This window comes from Patiria miniata, unplaced genomic scaffold, assembly GCF_015706575.1.
Source record: "Patiria miniata isolate m_02_andy unplaced genomic scaffold, ASM1570657v1 HiC_scaffold_20, whole genome shotgun sequence".
Taxonomy (NCBI): Eukaryota; Metazoa; Echinodermata; class Asteroidea; order Valvatida; family Asterinidae; genus Patiria; species Patiria miniata.
In genome coordinates, this window is record NW_024037059.1 from 32740075 (window position 1) to 32759317 (window position 19243).

Consider the following 19243-nt stretch of genomic DNA (forward strand, 5'->3'; position numbering starts at 1 on the left):
GAACACAACCCTTGCCTATAAAAAGACACCAAAATGACACCAAAAACACTTGTATCCATGATGCCACGACTGTCACAACCTGAAAGAGACCGAGCCATTGGCATCCTCCAAACCGGAAGGAACCGACGGGCTGTTCGGGGTCCAGGCTGTTCGGGGTCCACCACTCAACGATTGTGCGTCTTGAACAGCGCTACACAACCGGCACCTCCGCAGATCGTCCCCGAGCTGGCAGGCCGCGGGTCACGACCGCTGCACTAGACCGTGCCAACCGGCTGTCCCGTCTCCGTGACAGGTTCCGGCACTCTACACGCACTACACGCACTGCTGCTGAGACCATCACCGCGTTCCCACTTGATTTGGAAAAAGGTGGATCAAGATCCGGCAAGTCGCGTTCCCACTTATGCTTGATCCACCTTTTCGTACGGAAATGTTGGGTCCGAGAGGTCACTGAGTTCGGAATTACGCGCGCTCTGTGGGAGTGCCATTGTTGCATGGTTGCATGCTAGGCCAGGATGGGTCAGTTTTCAAACAGCACTATCAGAATTCACAGACAATCCTGCGTGCATAAATTAAAAGGTGAAATCCGACAGAGCCGCTCACGTGTGACATCACGGCAGAAACCAATGCATCGATAAGGGATTCCCTGGTTCTGAAGCTTCTCATTGGTTAGAAACGGTCACATGATACACTACGACATCATTTTCCAATTTTCTATAATCAATACTTCAGATTTGTAACCTCCGTGCGTACCGCGTTATGCACTATTCTCATCGCATACTCGTAAGCTTTTCCATGATTCTGTGCCAAAGTGAAGTCTTTTCGTGAGTGCGGACTCAGAGTCATTTATGGATGGAAAAATAAGTAAAATTTCAGGAATGAAAAAGGTTTAGTAATGGACGAACACGCAACAAAAATAAGGCCTATAGTGTAGTTTTAGGATACCACGTGCCCTTTTGCATGCGCGGTGCTAGCCCGTAGTTCAGTGGTTGTTTATTGTGCATGTTGTAAACGCTGGAAATGTTCACATGAGCTACACGCCTGAAAACGTGTTTCTTCGTTCATGAGACCGCAACATTTTCGCGCCACTCGTGCACCGGGCGGATGTTAACAGGTCAAATTGCCGGATCAGATCCACCTTTTGCGTTCCCATCTGATCGTGATCCGGCAATTGCCGGATCTGATCCACCAATTGGGGGATCTGTATCCTGGTCCAGAGGTGGATCAGAAAAGGTGGATCTGATCCTGATCCACCTTATAACGGTTAGCGTTCCCACTACACACAATTGCCGGATCTGATCCACCAATTGGGGGATCTGATCCGGCAATTTGGCAAAAGGTGGATCAGATCCCCCAATTGGTGGATCAAGTGGGAACGGGGTCCATGAAGACACACCACAGGCAAGTGAGTGCAAGAACCATCATGAATCGTCTCCGGGCTGATTGGATCAGACCATATCGACCGGGCTCTGTGCTGACACGCCGACATCACACCGACGCTGGACATTGCAGAGATGGTCGCAGGTAGTCTTCAGTGACGAGAAGAGGTTCCAGTGCTTCAGGGCCGATGGCAGGGAGCGGGTGTACAGGAGACGCAGTGAGCGGTACGCTGACACTTGTGTTCGCGAAGTCAACTGCTGGGGTGGCCCAAGCGTGATGGTTTTGGCTGGCATATCGGCCAATCAACGCACTGACTTGGTTTTCAACGAAGGAAACCTCAATGCTGCCCGCTACCGCGACGAGATGCTGGACCCAATTGTTCTGCCCTTACTGGAGCGAGTTGGGGGTCGGACAACGCCCGTCCCCATGTGGCTCGTGTGTGCGCCGACTTCCTGGAGGAGAATGATGTCGAGGTGTTGCCATGGCCAGCTCTCAGTCCGGATTTAAACCCCATCGAGAATGTGTGGGACTTGCTCAGTTGTCACATCCGACAACGAGATCATCCCCCAGAGACAAAACAGCTGCTGAGGGCGGCACTGTAGGAAGAGTGGGCTGCTATTCCACAGGACCAATTGCGACATTACTGTCGATCCATGAGGCGACGAATAACAGCTGTTCTTGATGCGAATGGAGGTCATATTAATTATTACTGTAAATGGCTCAAACTGAAAAAAAAAAATCAGTGGTGCGTTTCTTTTTTCCTTGAGTGTAGATAGACTACTGTTTCGAGGTGTATTTTCGAGGTGATTTGGTTAGGATGTGTCCTAACCATCGTTATCACAGCGCATTCTCATAACTTGTTCCTCGCACAAGAAACATCCAAGCAACTTACCCATTTCTGTCTCAATCGTCTCGAATTCTGTCAGATTTGGTTACATTCTTCAAGTTCAAGTTCAGAAAATATTCTCTAAATTTCTGAAGAAAATTCGAAATTTTAGCGGATTTTTTGTGTGTTATCCCCTATAGGTACGGTTGGTTTTAGATAGACTACTGTTTTCGAGGTGTATGAGGCGTAGGGTATCACATCCTAACTATCGTTATCATAGCGCAATCTCATTGCCTGAACCTCGCACAAGAAACATCCAAGCAACGATCCATTTCTGCTGATACGCTTTCCGTGTTGTCGCAGCTCTGTTTCACCGTGCTTCGGATGTGAAATACGTGCAGAAATGTAGCCAGAGCCCAGCATTTAAGCATTAATGACGCTCGTTCCACCGATTACTCGAACCCCGTAGTCCAGGTAAAACCAACTGCAGCTATAGGCGATAACATAAAAAAAAGAATCCGCAAAAATTTCGAATTTTCTTAAGAAATTTTAGACAATAATTGTTTGAACTTGAACTTGAACAATTTTAACAAATCTGAACGAATTAGAGACGATTGAGGCAGAAACGGATGGTTGCTTCTCCTGTGCGAGGAGCAAGTTATGAGATTGTGCTATGATAACAATGGTTAGGATGTGATACCTTACGCCTCATAAACATCGAAAACAGTGTAAAACTAAGCAGTGTAAAACTAGACATGTAAAACTAATCGCAGCTATAGGAATTACAGGAAAAAAAATCCGCTGAAATTTCGAATTTTCTTCAGAAATTAGAAAAAAAAATGTGAACTTGAACTTGAAAATTCTTAACAAATCTGACCGAATTCGAGACGATTGAGGCTGAAATGGATCGTTGCTTGAAACAGCTATAGCGATTACAAAAAAAATCCGCTGAAATTTCAAATTTTCTTCAGAAATTTAGAGAAAAAAATTTGAACTTGAACTTGAAAATTCTTACCAAATCTGACCGAATTCGAGACGATTGAGGCCGAAATGGATCGTTGCTTGAAACAGCTATAGCGATTACAAAAAAAATCCGCTGAAATTTCGAATTTTCTTCAGAAATTTAGAAAAAAAAATTTGAACTTGAACTTGAACATTCTTAACAAATCTGACCGAATTCAAGACGATTTGAGGCTGAAATGGATCGTTGCTTGAAACAGCTATAGCGATTACAAAAAAAAATCCGCTGAAATTTCGAATTTTCTTCAGAAATTTAGAAAAAAAAATTTGAACTTGAACTTGAACATTCTTAACAAATCTGACCGAATTCAAGACGATTTGAGGCTGAAATGGATCGTTGCTTGAAACAGCTATAGCGATTACAAAAAAAATCCGCTGAAATTTCGAATTTTCTTCAGAAATTTAGAAAAAAAAATTTGAACTTGAACTTGAAAATTCTTAACAAGTCTGACCGAATTCGAGACGATTGAGGCTGAAATGGATCGTTGCTTGAAACAGCTATAGCGATTACAAAAAAAATCCGGTAAAATTTCGCATTTTCTTACGATTTTTGAGACAAAATTTTTTTTTGAACTTGAACTTAAAAAAAATTTAACATCCGGCAGAATTTCGTAAAAAAAACCTCTTCTGGAATCCAAAAGTTATAAAAGAAATAAGCTGTTAGGACCTGGTCACGAACTTGAACTTGACAAAATCTGAAAAATTCGTAATGTTTAAACAAAACTCTTCAGAATTTCACATTAAAGTTTTTAAAAACATTCACGGGTCATCGGGTCAACTTTGTGTATAAATTCGTATTTTTACGAATCGGAAAGAATATTTTAAAAAAAATCTTCAGAAATCAAAGTTAATCAAATAAAGATACATTTGAACTTGATGGTTAATGAACTTGGAAAAAATCGACAGAATTTTGAAATTCAGGCAAAAATTATTCCAAAAAATACACGGCTTTGACATGACCGGGACAAAATTTAAACACAACCATGAGCACAGATTTAGGATTCACTGAATTTTTCTTTTAATTTAGTTAAAAGCCATTATTTATGGTCGTTTACATTTCACAAGTTCTATGTATGGTAATAGAGTAACTGAGCCAATCCCTCAGAGCGCTAGAAAAATATCACGAACAATGCACACTGGAAATGTATTCTATGTCATGTAATATAATTTTGCAACAACACATCTTTTAAGTTACGTTATTGCATGTAACATAAATTCATACAAATTAATTTCATAACTACTTCATCAGCTAAATGGTATCATACAGGAGTCATGCTCAATACATATGAATATAACACTGATCAATATGTCACAACAAAAAGTACATTTTGAATTGTTTTGAATTGAAGGTAATTATTACTTCATACGAAAATTATTAATTTTAATTCACACGTGGTACGGGTTTTGCGTTTCATGGCTTCACACGTTGTCAAAGGGAACGAAGGTAAAACAACAAGTTGGTCGTACCAAAGAAGGTAATTCAGAAATGTACTACTTTCCATTTTGATACCCTACTTGTACTTTTAATGGATGACAGAGCGGCAACGATTTTCAAACAGTGAGGTTATACAAAAGTTGAAATCATTCATGATTTTAAGGGTGCAGGCTGTTTTTACATGTCCTTTTCATACAACCTAATTGTAGGGAAATGCAACTGAAAACATCTTACAATACAGGAGGAACAGCTAGCAAGGAAGTAAATATCTACAACAATGGGCGGTATGGAAAATACATGTGCTTAAATGATACAAAATATTAATAAACTACTTGAAATGAAAGCTAAACGTACCACGAAATGAAGCTATACGTTGAGCACAAAATTAACAAGATACATTACTTGAAAGAAAATGTGTATCGCTTCGAGGGTGTGATAAAAAAAAATCCAAATAATTACCGGTTTGTACAGGGTGAATCAAAAAGCGGAACCCAACCCCCCCCCAAAAAAATCCATATTTAAGAAAAAATATGCAGAACCAAAAATAAAAATAAGATAGTTTAAGATGAAAAAAAAAAATCGTTCAAAGAATATCACCATTTAAACGCAGGTGTAAACCTGTCTCGTAAAAAACCAAAACACCAATTTATTGCGTGTTTTGACTGTTTGGAACAAAGAAAAGACAGAATACTTGTTTCAACAACTGTAGAACACACTATCTTTTTAAAGACGGGCCTCCAAACGGATTTACTCCAAACTTTTAAACTAAGGTTTTATCGGTTTTATCTTAAGGCAATTGTGGCGACGGTTCTTGAAATCGCATTTTTTGAACGGATTGAGCAATTTCAGTATTTTATTCATCTAAAAGTAGCTTATGAAATTGGCTCTCCAGTGCTACATATTTTTTAAATATGAAATTTAAATTTTGGGGGTTTTAGTTCCGCTTTTTTTGACTCAAATTTTTAATTTTGTTATTTTTCGAAGTTCGGAGGGAACAACATTGCACTGTCCAAAAAACGCATCGCAACTGTGCACTACGTTTTAAAACGGAGGCCCCAACAGACATTCCAGAAGGATGTGCATTTGTCAGCACTGATGCTATTAAATCAGTGAAACTTGTTAAAAATTAAATTATTGAAAAGGTTTGCTTGTATTATCTTATTTTAAAATAATGCACCCTGTCTTACACGTGACCGACATACGATCCCTGTAATACATTTTGATACATGTCCAAAAACAAGGCCATTATTATTAAGAGTACAATATACATTTAATAACTATGTTATACATTGTAACATTAAATTCCAAGTTACTTTTGACATTTTACAACTACGGTTAATTCTTTGTGTACATGTACATTTCAATGGAATGTTGCTTCTACCGTTCAGGAAAAAAAACCTACATCGACAATATAACTTTAAAAAAAACCTATCAATACACCTGTCTTCCGTGCAAAAAAAGAACTAAATAATCAGATATCTATCCAAAAGAAGATGACAAAATAAGTGTTTTAAAGTCATATAGCTCTCGCTTTAAAGATAGTACCAATGACACATTTCCTGTGAAATTTTCTTTCTGAAATGCTGCTTTATCAAATCAATGATGCTCAGTCATCGGTGACTAAAGTGATGCAAATAACATATCAATTCACACCCTTCCAAGTCATAGTAGCACTTAGTGCTTATCCGACCGACTACTGAGAGATCTGATTAAAATATTCAAATTTAAGATTGTTCCGCCATGTTCCACCTTCTTTGATGTGAGACAGAAAGTCGATTGAAAAACATGTTGATTCTTCTCAGACCTGATCTGTAAGTACATCAATGCGCTAGGTAGGATTGAATCCTTGCTTCCAACATTATTGTGTTTGGAACACCTGCGATCGGCGACAATCCCCAGGTCCACATTAAGTTTTGAAGACGGCCCCACGGCCGTAATGGGAAAACGTAATTTTCGTCATCTAAAACCTGGAGTAAACTTTCTTGTCTGAAAAAAAAATAGAGGCAAAAACCAAGATTGATTTTGGTGGTTCTGCAAAATTGAGTGAAAGTGTTCCGAGGAGTGGCTTATCATTTATCAGCCCTTCCACGGTCAAGTCTGTATGGGGCGTCCGAGGGAACTGGGCAAGTCGCCCCTTGCTTGGTGCAATATTGGAAAGAGTGCCCGAGTTAGTGGAGACATGACTCGGTGGTGGGGTTCGTAATGTTGTACCCTACAAGCTTACAATGAAGTCGGCAGCGGAAATAAACTTAGCTCGTTCGTTTCGGCGTATTCTTTTTCATTTAGAGTAGCGTTCCTTGCTTGCTTTGGCGACAGGTTCCAAAGGGACTCGGATGAGGGCCGGGGCATTCCGAAATACCGAAATAATTCTGACGAAGAATATTGCAAATCATCGATAAACCGACAAAAATTAACACGCCGTCAACCCGCGGGGATTAAAGTAAGAAAATTCCCCTTCCAACGTCGTCTGTATTCGTAACAGACAGCAAATTGTTGGGCTTAAGGTACACTTCAGCTTTGTTCAGAGGCATCGGAGTCTGTGATGATAACGTCCCGTTGGCCCTTGAGGCCAAGAGGGGCTTGAACACCCTAACTCGCCGCCCAAGCTCGTTGATGCCAACGTCCGACTCGACTTAGGGGTGGATCCTGCTTTTTCGTCGGAGAATTTCCCCGTCATGTTCGCAATCTGGATAAAGTCCTTTGGGAAGAAGCTGGGCCTCACTGATTAGAGGCATCGGAGGGTAAGTATGTAGCTTAACGTAACGTTTGAGGAATTACATGTGAGTACACCGCAGAGCATGCATAGTGGGTTAGACTGTGTGTGAGAACTCCACGCGAATCTCCAGATAAATATGCATTGGTAGTTGTTCTACGGGCAAGTAGAGTGCAAGTAACTGAGTTATTGCGTCATGACGGTTAAAAAAAGTCACGGCAAAAAGCATCTCCAGCGGATACGCACACGCGTTGCACCGTTTGCTCAGAGCAAAATGAAACGCTCGTTTGCTGATCGTGAGTTTCGGATTTGGGTATATCGGCTTCGGTAACCTGTATATATTGCAAACGCAGTTATGTAAACAGCTGTACAAAATTCGAGTTTTCTATAGGTTTGTGCACAAACACTGAGGCGCCCAGAGCAGGCATCACTTTGTACATGTGTCAGCGCTCTAGTATTTAATATAGCTCTATGAGTGCAAGTAGACTTTGGGAAGAAGCTGGGCCTCACTGATTAGAGGCATCGGAGGGTAAGTATGTAGCTTAACGTAACGTTTGAGGAATTACATGTGAGTACACCGCAGAGCATGCATAGTGGGTTAGACTGTGTGTGAGAACTCCACGCGAATCTCCAGATAAATATGCATTGGTAGTTGTTCTACGGGCAAGTAGAGTGCAAGTAACTGAGTTATTGCGTCATGACGGTTAAAAAAAGTCACGGCAAAAAGCATCTCCAGCGGATACGCACACGCGTTGCACCGTTTGCTCAGAGCAAAATGAAACGCTCGTTTGCTGATCGTGAGTTTCGGATTTGGGTATATCGGCTTCGGTAACCTGTATATATTGCAAACGCAGTTATGTAAACAGCTGTACAAAATTCGAGTTTTCTATAGGTTTGTGCACAAACACTGAGGCGCCCAGAGCAGGCATCACTTTGTACATGTGTCAGCGCTCTAGTATTTAATATAGCTCTATGAGTGCAAGTAGACTTTGGGAAGAAGCTGGGCCTCACTGATTAGAGGCATCGGAGGGTAAGTATGTAGCTTAACGTAACGTTTGAGGAATTACATGTGAGTACACCGCAGAGCATGCATAGTGGGTTAGACTGTGTGTGAGAACTCCACGCGAATCTCCAGATAAATATGCATTGGTAGTTGTTCTACGGGCAAGTAGAGTGCAAGAAACTGAGTTATTGCGTCATGACGGTTAAAAAAAGTCACGGCAAAAAGCATCTCCAGCGGATACGCACACGCGTTGCACCGTTTGCTCAGAGCAAAATGAAACGCTCGTTTGCTGATCGTGAGTTTCGGATTTGGGTATATCGGCTTCGGTAAGCTGTATATATTGCAAACGCAGTTATGTAAACAGCTGTACAAAATTCGAGTTTTCTATAGGTTTGTGCACAAACACTGAGGCGCCCAGAGCAGGCATCACTTTGAACATGTGTCAGCGCTCTAGTATTTAATATAGCTCTATGAGTGCAAGTAGACTTGGTAGGGTCGAAAACTCACCGTGCCTTTACATGTAATTGCACTTATCACCAAATGTTACAATAACTTTATGAACACGCATAAAGTTCATTATTCAACCCCGAAAAAAGAGAGCTTTTGGAGGTTCGGGAAGACATTTTAACTGACATACAAGTATACTTTTTCTACAAACACCCTTTTAATTTACATTACATTGTCATGATTGAATAACCCTAGTAACAATCAACAAAGAAACAAACAGAATGTGATACGAAACCACAACACTGCTCAGGGAGAGTGAAGAAATTGGCGTCGACGTCCTGCCATCCTTGCTTCCAATTCCTTTCTTCCAATTCCTTTCGTGTATGACTGTCTGCACTTCTAGCTGCGGCGATGTAGGAAAACACACACAACATGGCATATCCAATGTCATGTGCCATATTAGACTGAAACTTATGACGAACTGTTTCCTTGAGTTTCGGGTCTGTGAAACAAAATTGTTGGCACACGTTCTTGATTATCGTACATGCTGTACGTGTACTGCAAACCATTGTGAACTACACTCAACCAAAGAAGAAAAAAAAAATTCTTAATACTGTTCGTCTCACTCAAAAACTACTGGGCACATCTTGCGACTAACGACTGATCAGTACAGCAATTCCATAGCAATGCAGCCATACCCCTTGTTAGACCCCAAAACTAATGTGTACAAAACTATGCAATTTATGACAAATGGTACTGAAAAAAAGTTACACTTTTTTGTATACGTGCAGGGTGAGTGTTGAACCCCAGCTTTTGCACGTATTAGAAAGTGCAACTGTTTTCGGTATCATTTGTCATGAATTGCCACTGTTTTGGCTCAAATAAAGGGAATTGGCTAGATTGCTAAGGACATTCTGTACCGAAAAGTCGCTATTTGAGCGAGAGGTGCTCAGAACTTTTTGAGTGAATCAAAAAGTAATGGAAGGTTGAGTGCAGTTCTTTATTACACTAAAAAAAAAAGTCTAGCAGGAAGATAGGGTTCCCATGCACCCCTGGATACATTTTTCCAACCTACGATTTTGTGATCCTTAAGGAGTATAGTAAATGAATTTTGATGTTAGCAAGATCAAATCTCATCCCATTGGGTTTTATTTGGCGGCCATCTTGGGCTTCGACGAAAATCTGTTATTTTTAACTAGGCATTATACGAAGCCCAATTAAGGTGTAGGCTTAATCTTGTAGCTGGAAATGCCGAGTGCGGATGTGAATAATCATGCCAGTATGGTGCGGCCATCCCTTCCCTTTCACTCACTGACTTTGCACCAGAAAACTGTTGAGGAGGCGGAGGATGAAAAGTGGAAGAGCATCAAGGGGATATGACGTGTTTTTTTTTTTTAATTTTTAAGATGACGCCTAAGACGTTCAGTATGGCGATGAAATGTCATTGATGACCACTTCTCTAGCTTGTCATGTCGCTCAACAAGACAAGTCTAATACTCATCATAATCAATCTACTGATGCTCTTCCACTATTCCTTTCCACTGGAATAGTACTACTACTGTGGCATCACTTACGTCATGGCAGACGATGGTTGTAGCACAACCAAAGAAGTATTAGCTATCACGCACATTCTAGTATGAATTGTAAAGACCCAACTCTTCAGTGGCAGTCTCTATCACAGCGAGTGCAGGTCAAGGATGAGGGCGCCTGAGATGAACATACCCGCCTTTTGTGTGGCTCACTTTGTCAGTCAGGAAGATTTCCAGCATCGTCGGCCAACCTCGACACCTTCCTGCACGCGGCCTATTCCAATCTTGCAGATGTCCTTAAAGCGGAAACAGCGTCGCCCTACAGGTCTTGAACCTTCAGCAAATTCTCCATAGAGGAGATCATTTTAGGCGCCGACCATCCTCTTGACATAGCCCAAGCTATTAAAGACGTCTCATGCCTAGGTTAGCAAACGTGCATGCTCTAAAACCTCCGTGTTGGTCACTCAATCCTGCCAGCTTATGCAGAGGATGCGTCTGAGGCATCGGAAGTGGAAGCTGTTTAGTCTCTTCTCCCTGACCGGCATAGGGTGCACAGTCACGTGATGCTTGGCTATTCTGCTGTTGAGCTCTGTGTCAAGAGACAGTGTGCTGGAGATGGCTGAAACGAGGTAGGTCAAGGTATCCACCCCCTAAAGAACGTGTCCGTTGGTGGCGATGGCAGTCTACAATGTTCTGGGTCATGACATTGGTCTTTAATCATGTTGATGGTCGGCCCAAAATTGATTGCAGGCGCGGGACAATCGATGAGCCACTGGAGTGGGGCTTTAATGTGGGACGCCAACAATGCATCATCGACTTGGGTATGCAGGTCTACACCCTTAACTGGTGCAGCCTCCAAAAACGTAGGTACTAGGAACATTATAAGAAGAGCATACCAAAGAGAGTGGGAGCCAACACGTACGCAGCCCTATTTTACTTTACTTCTCAATGGGAAGGTATCTGATGTTACACCGTTGAAGTTCACGCCCTCGTGGAAGGATGGTATCATGCCCATCGCTAGGGTGGCAGCCGATCCCTGCAGCAGTTTGAAGAGCCCACTTCTGCTGACAAGTTCCTAAACCTTTTGTCAGGTCTATGCAAGCAGTATAGAGTGGCATTTGCTGCTCCTGAAACTTCTCCTGCAGCTGGCAAAGTGAGAATATATCCACAGTGGGTCTGCCCGCTCTAATGCCACACTGCTACTCCTGGTAGACACGTGACGTGAGGCTCTGTAGACGGGTCAGGACAATATTAGTTATCTTGCGAGCGCTCGTGGAACACGGAATAATGTAGTGCGTCTGTGTCCCACATACCACGAAGGCCGAGTGGTATGTGGGACACAGACGCACTACATTTTCCGTGTTCCACGAGCGCGAGCGCGATAACGAATTTATCTTCAAGCAAACTTGACGCACAGTAAAGTTGGAACACGCATGCTGTGTAAGTACCTACGCGCAACTTTTGAATTCCCAGTGAATTGTGCAGCAGTAATCGCGTCACGTAGGCTTAGAATGGCGAAATACGCGGAGTGCGGTATGGACCGTGGCCGTGCGGTATGGTTATATGTAGCACGGCTTGTTGCCATGGATCGACCAATCAGGATCGAGGATTCAAGTTTGCTTGAAGATAATGCGTGAGAAGACCTTACCGACTGAGCTGAGCTAAGAGATTCTGCGATAGGTATTACAATCGCAGCTGTTGCCCTTCTTTCTGTGCAAAGTGACGTTGTTTGCATCACGCATATCCCTGTGGAACGTTGCCCTTTTCCCAGCAGAGGCAGAGGAGTTATGAAGGCGACGCAGCAGCACTGGTTATTAGGACTTCAGGGAAGGATACCGTCAGGGTAGGATACCGTCAACAAGCAAGGCAGCCTGTGGCTTTTCTGAACTCTTCCAGTTGTGATGGCAGTGTGGATGTCTAAGCCTCTCCCATGACTGGCAGGTCTTTGATGGCTTCTCTTGGCTTTTTGTCACTGATTCTATTTCTTCCAAGTTTGACTCGGCGTCATTACGTCCTTCTCTTCCTGCTTGCAGAAGTGGGCGAGGTTTAGACCATCGACCAGGTGGGACCACTCAGATTCCCGTTAAGTGTCATCACCGCCTGTAGGCTCTGCCAGAGCCACATCAAGACTGTCGACAAAGTGCCGAGTCCTCTCTGGGTTGTTGTAACAGAAGGTGTGGATACAGTCTTGCTGTGGTGGAGCTTTTTTGGTACGAGCTTCGCTTTGCCGGCTACGAGGCAGTCTGAGTGGCTCCATTCCTGATTTTCAATCGATTCCCGACACCCAAATTACTCCGGAAAACGTGTTAATTTGTCATTAAATTTTGTTATTCTTAGATCCCTGTTACAAAACTCATGTCAATAATCGATTTTCGTCAAAATCCAAGATGGCCGCCAAATGAACCCCATGAAACAATATTTGATCTGTGGAACATAAAAAATCTATTTCAGGATACCTTTTGGATTATAAAAAAGTAGGTTTAGAAAATATATCCAGGGGAACCCTACAGTCCTCCCCAACTAATATGCAATAACAGTTGGCCAACATAAATGCTTGCAGACAAATGAGACAACAATGTACACAATAGGAAAAAAAATGATGTCACAGGCAAAAAAGGGATGGGTTTTGTTTTCTTTGTTCTGTTTTGGATTTTGGATGGGGGGGGGGTTTAAGTCCTGCCTAATTTGATACAGAATTTGATACGGAATAGGCAAAAGGAACAGTTTTTCCACTTTCGAATCTCAATTAATTACTTAAACACGTACACACAAGTGTGCATTTGCCTACAACCGGGGACCCTCTATTGTTCAACGTCCGCTATTGAATGCAGAAACAAACTCACACACATTTTGTGATTATTCACGAGAGCTCCATAAGTGGAACGCACTGCATTGCACGCCCAGGTTTGAACCCCTAAGCTGTGATATGTTTAATGTATTTTCATCTGAATGTGCATTCGAATCTGACCAGCAGATTTTGCAGTGCGTCCTGCCTAATTTGATACATGGCAGCTTCAAGACTGATATTATTTACTTTACTTGCAAAGCATTTTGAATCCGTTACGCTTGTCGGCTAATTGCAAGCACTCTTAATATTTACAGTAATAAAGGACACCACGACGATCCTTCTCAAGTTATTGTAGGAAACTCTTTCTGTCTATTTTTTTTAGGGTTATCATATTGACCTTTGACCTTACGAGGTCCAAAATCATAATATTTCTGAGACACCACTACAGACCTATACACCAAGTAATAAGTTGATATTTCAAGTCCTTCCTAAGTTACGGTGGAAAAACTGATTGTTTGCACGCATATACATGGAAGGACAAGGCAAAGGCAGTATTGGCAATTTGGTGTAAATATTACCCCTTGTATCCATCTCCATGATAATGTCCCGCACTGCCAAAATGCAAATGAACTGTTATATATCGTACATATATCCACCACCCTGCGTCCATTCGTCCGTGATTTTGTTGACTGTGGTCACCTTTCTCAGATTTATGCTTAACCTGGAATCTTATCTTGATTTTGGATAATTCCAGAGCTCTTAATATTAAAAATTAATTTATACATGTGGTGCTTTTCATCAAGCCAATAGTCATGCACAGAGAAGATGGGGACTGTCACCAAATCCTGACAGAACAGTTTTAATCCCCACAGAGTAAAACCTATTTCATTCTAGGCTTTTAATTAATGCTTTACCATTGTATGTTCCAGTCTCACTTAAGCCCCCATGATATTTTTTTTATAAAAGGGTTTGACTCTCATATGAAAATATTTTATTCTTGTACTAACCATGGTCACAAAGCACCAGCAATCAACAGTATTCAAGTTTTGGCACAGTCTTCCTTCATTTGCAAATCCGAGTAGGTTGCAATTTTGTATTTTTGAGCAACTGAGTAGAATGTTCCTGCTCAAAGCACCTGCTCTCCATGGCTTACATGAACTGCTCTTCACAATCAAGTCACTTCAAAGACATGCTGGCCCTGTGTTACAAGACACAAGCTGAAGATTCGTTCACAGTCAGCATTTTTGTGGATCAAAACAAGAACAGCTTTTTCGCCAAGTAGAGGAAACTCGAGATTCTGATTTCCATCCTTGAGCTGCCCTTTAGATGTTTACTGCTCTGACCACCCTTGTAAAGCTGGTAAATTTCATTGGAAAATTCATCAACTTGGTACTGCAGAAATCATCCTGTATTTTCCAGTTTAACAGAAGTGTTCATATTAAGACAGGTACATTTCTTGGTAAAGTTGAAGTTCTCTCTCTTAGATATATCAACTAATTTGGGCATTGATCAAAATTTGGTCTGACCATTTAGGGAAATTTAGCAACCATGTACTCAGCAGCTTCGCAAAAGAGGAATTCCTTGAACCTTTCCTTGCCAAATGTTTCTAATGTTTCACTGCCAATATCTGCATTACATCCAAGAGGGTGTGGTATGGACTTGTACTGGTTTCTATTCTCTTGTCTCTACTGCTACTAATAGACTGTCCACAATGATCACAGGAACTGTTAGCCATCTTTATAGCTGATGGTGGGGGTTATTGGTATTGGACTCTTTTTCTCTTGTCATTTTTTTGGTATTGGACTCTTTTTCTCTTGTCAGCACTACTTGTACATGGACTGCCCACCATGATCGGTGGTGTCAACCTCAAAACATGTTGATCTTGAAAGTTCTTCAGGGTGTTTTCTTTTACTACATTCATCCTAGTAAAAATAAATGTCTACAATTTAGTACTCCCATGAACTCTTATTTTATTGTTTCACTTTCAGATTCAAATGTTCAGCTCAACAACTCCAAGGCATTTACAAAGCAACAAGAGTGAAACCTGGTGTCCGGAGTTATGCATCTTGTAGTTCAAAATTACTTACGGCGCCTTGATCAGAAATTTCAAAAGACCATATCGAATGGCAGCTCAAGCCCTCAAGTGTTCAAACAAATAACGCAGCGGATGATTAAACCAACCAACAATCAATCCAGTAACAGCCACTAATCAATGTAGTTTAGCAGCCAGACAATCAGCATTTACAATCTTTTTCTACAGCCACCTTCAGCAGATACCATGCCACCAAGGAAGTTAGTTGATGTACTTGGCCATATCAACGAGGAGTGGATCTTCAGCTTCCGTCTAGCCAATCACCAGCTTACTTTTGGGAACACTGAAACACAGGTGCAGGGCTCCATTTTACTTTCTTTTTACTCTATCCGTATGTTCTCTCATGTTGAGCACGGATGAGGCAAATAAAGTGCAGTAGCATGAGCAGTCTGCTGAGCTTTCATATCGACAGACCATCAGTCCAATTGTCCGGTGCTCGTATCATAATGTAGTCAGGATAAAGGTTTAAGATAGATGTAGATAGATACAACCTTGCCTCACACCCTGACTGATGTCCACCGTAAAGATAATCTGATTAGCTGGATTTAATGACAAGGGATTTCCATTTCTTTCAGGGCAAGTCCACAAAGTAATTGAGCTGCACAAAGTTAAAAGCTTTGCTGTGGTCAATGAAACACAACCAAAGGTTCCTTCTATATTCATGGCATTACTCCATGATGTGACAAAAACTTGCAATGTGTTCCATGGCCTCTTCGGAAATCCAGCTTGTTCCGTAGGAAAATGTGATCTCAGCCTGTCACTGATGATGTGCATTTACATCTTACTTACATGGGGCATTAAGGCAATGGTCCTGCTGGTCTTACATTTGGTTATATTTCCTTTGTTTGGCAAAGAGCTGAAACCGCTTTTTTTCCAGTCCTTTGGCAATGGTTAAAAGTGCCGAATTGTTACACAATTTTTGCAGCATCTTCGTCTAATTTCTTCAGCAACTCCATAGGGATGTCAATCAAAGCCAGAACCTCTTTAAGGCACAGAAACAGCAAGAAACAGAAGTGGTTTTATCTTAAATTCAAACCTTATCTCCCAATTGTGACGTCTACAGTTGTGCACTGGCTGATGTATGTGATGACTTGCCCTGGCACAGTCACAGATGTTTCATTGCACAACTCCACACAGGTGACATCATGACGTCAGCAGCAGCACCAGTCATTCTGCAGTACCAGCCAAATGGGCTTTGGAGGATACGTTTAAAAGAGAGGTCTCTGCAAGGCACCCAACTTCAAATTCAGCAAAGTTTGGCACAAGCTGGCAAGCCTTTAAGTATACACTAAATAAGCCTGATAATACAAAATTATGTAAAGAACTTACCTAAATATATTTAGATTTCTACTATATTACTGGAGGAACGAATCATGCTGCTCTCCCTATGTGAACTCGGGAGCTGACCCACTGAAATGGTTCCTCCGCAATAAAACACAGTTTAGTGGACATTCATTTGCATTTTAACGATGGTGGACAATACCATTTTCTTGGAAGGGCAGTGCAAGCTGTTTCACAGGGGCATATATAAAAAAAAACAGCACAATACTAATCCATTATCACAACAATCCACAAAGACAAAATAGTGGAAGCCAAAGTAGCAGCTGTGCTATGCTTCAATTTCCAGTTTATTTTTGTTTTTAATTCAGAAGTGCTTTCTAAAAGATTGCACAAACCACATGTGTGAATATGGATAAAGAACCAAAATGAGATAAGTAATCAGCTCCAGTACTTACCATACTCCGCAAGCATAAAAATATCCTTCTTGGTTTTGTACTCTTTGATATCTTTCAGCTCTATGAACCACTGGAAAGAAGAAGAAAAAAACAAAACAAAGGGAGAAGAACAACCTTGATGAGACATTTTGCTAACGCAGTATACAAACTTTCACGGAAATGGTAACCCCTCTAAATTTATTATTGACATGTTTAAGGCTACAAATATGAAGTTAAAACCAACCCTTTAAAGTTACCGAGGCAAGATTTAACTTTCCAAAAATCTCAAACACGCTCTATTTTAGACGCAAGTGGTTATTTAACCATTTCTTCTGGCTAGGCGAGTCAATTCAGGTTCTTGCACGCATGCAGAGTATAAACTTACTTCGTCCAGTTTCATTTCCCTCACTTTTCGTTATAGTTGTTTTCTCTCTTGTGTGTATTCTTTTATTTACAGACATCTTGGACCTAACTGCTTGCCTGTGACATGCAAGGACATTGGTCCAGATATCGCCCCTTCACTTCAGCAAGCAATGAGGGGCTTCTATAAGCAAATATTACTGTGAAGCATCGATTTTTGGTTGAGTGAAATCTTCCACTCTTTAATGATTAACCCAGCAGATTCTCCCATGGTACCAGTAAATCATGACCAGTTCCAGTATTTATTTTATCATCTATCAGCCTTTCATCTCCAGTACGACACCGAAAATTTAGGCTTGTTGGATATTGGGGAGCAAAAGACGACTGCTCTCTTCAATTCAGAACGGATTGGTAATTGTTGAAAGTGCACATTGTTATTTACAAACCCGCCCAATAACCAGATGCCCTGGGGGCCTGACCTAGAACAAATTGCAATAGAATTTATTTTAATGCTATCACGCTATGGAAATATCAATATTTAATGTACTGAAAATCTAATTTCATCAAAGGAGTGGAAAAGTGCTTTTATTCACTTTTTCGCTACTAATTTGTCATCATCCATCGTATGGAGGGTGTCATGTTTTCTTTCGCGTCCGTTACCCGTCAGAAAATCCTTTCACATCACGTATGAGACTTTGCGAGATACGACTGATCACAGCAGATGACTTTTCTATGTCCACCTATTATTACAATTTATACTTTACACTGTCGCCAAATACTATAGGATAATTACTTGGAAAAAATCAAGAAAATGAAAAAAAAATTCTGCCCGAATTATCTGTTGGTTAAAATAAACCACTTTTTGCTCAATAAACCATTTATTTCATGGAAAATCTTTGCATAAACAGGTCTACTTGAAATGAGGCCGGGAAATGATATACACAAAGAGATCAATTTAAATTTAAAATTTAAGTGTCTACGCCAATAGGCTGGAGTCGAAATTTAAATATTAGGGAAAACATCCGAAATCCCAGATTTGTGTGTTCGTTTTGTGATGAATTAGGTCACTGGCATAACTTAGAAATAACCTATAAATTAAAAATTAATGAACACAAATTAACTGGATTAAATCTTTAGCTGATTTCTGGGCTTTAGAGAAAAGAAATTAGGCAGTGTGACAAGTGTATAACCTCTAAAAATATTATACGTGCCCCAGATCAAAGCCTTAGGCCGGGAGGGGGGGGGGTGTTGTGGACCATACCATTGATATCATTTTTAAAAGTAATAACAACGCGAGGTCTTTTCCATCCAAAGAATCATTTCGTCGGGACTCAAGTATGCTTTTCTGGAGTAGTGCATTCCACTCTTAACAGTACAAGCAGATGTCTCAATCAATTGTCATACCTCGATCAGGGTCTTCACAATTTAGCTGTTTAAATTACAAAATGTACTGAATGAAAAAAATGTGTGATGTACGTACATGCAAAGCTCATGTACAGAATTACATCTGTTTCTCATCAACCTCATAGAATTCTTTGTTCTAATTGTGACCAAAGTGTTTTGAGATGTTTTGTTTCATATTTTCATGTACTAACAAATGTACTGTAAGCATCACAACCTGAACCCAGTACTTCCTGAATGCTCTTAACCAAATCCAACTAGCCTAAATCCAACAAATCATTTTCAGGCGCTCAAATCAATAATCTTTAAATAAAGATTTTTTCGCTTTACTTTGAAAATGGTTCATGCATGCACTGACCAACCGTTTTCCATCTGTGTATGATCAAACATGTTTTTTAGACATCCCTTTTTGCAAATAATCGTGTCTCGTCTGTGGACTTATTGCGCACTTTAGGCGGAAAATAGTCCACTCTATCCGTACTAGTGCATGCCCTGTATGACTTGAAACAGACTTTCGTATGACTTGAGACAGACACA

At 41.0% G+C, this 19243-nt stretch overlaps 1 long non-coding RNA gene across 1 annotated transcript; it reads left to right on the forward strand.

The window, feature by feature from the left end:
• Positions 1–12143: 12143 nt before the first annotated feature.
• Positions 12144–16370, forward strand: LOC119728713. The gene is made up of 3 exons (XR_005271131.1): positions 12144–12291; positions 15399–15524; positions 16294–16370. It is a non-coding gene; the product is annotated as an uncharacterized LOC119728713 (long non-coding RNA).
• Positions 16371–19243: the final 2873 nt, after the last annotated feature.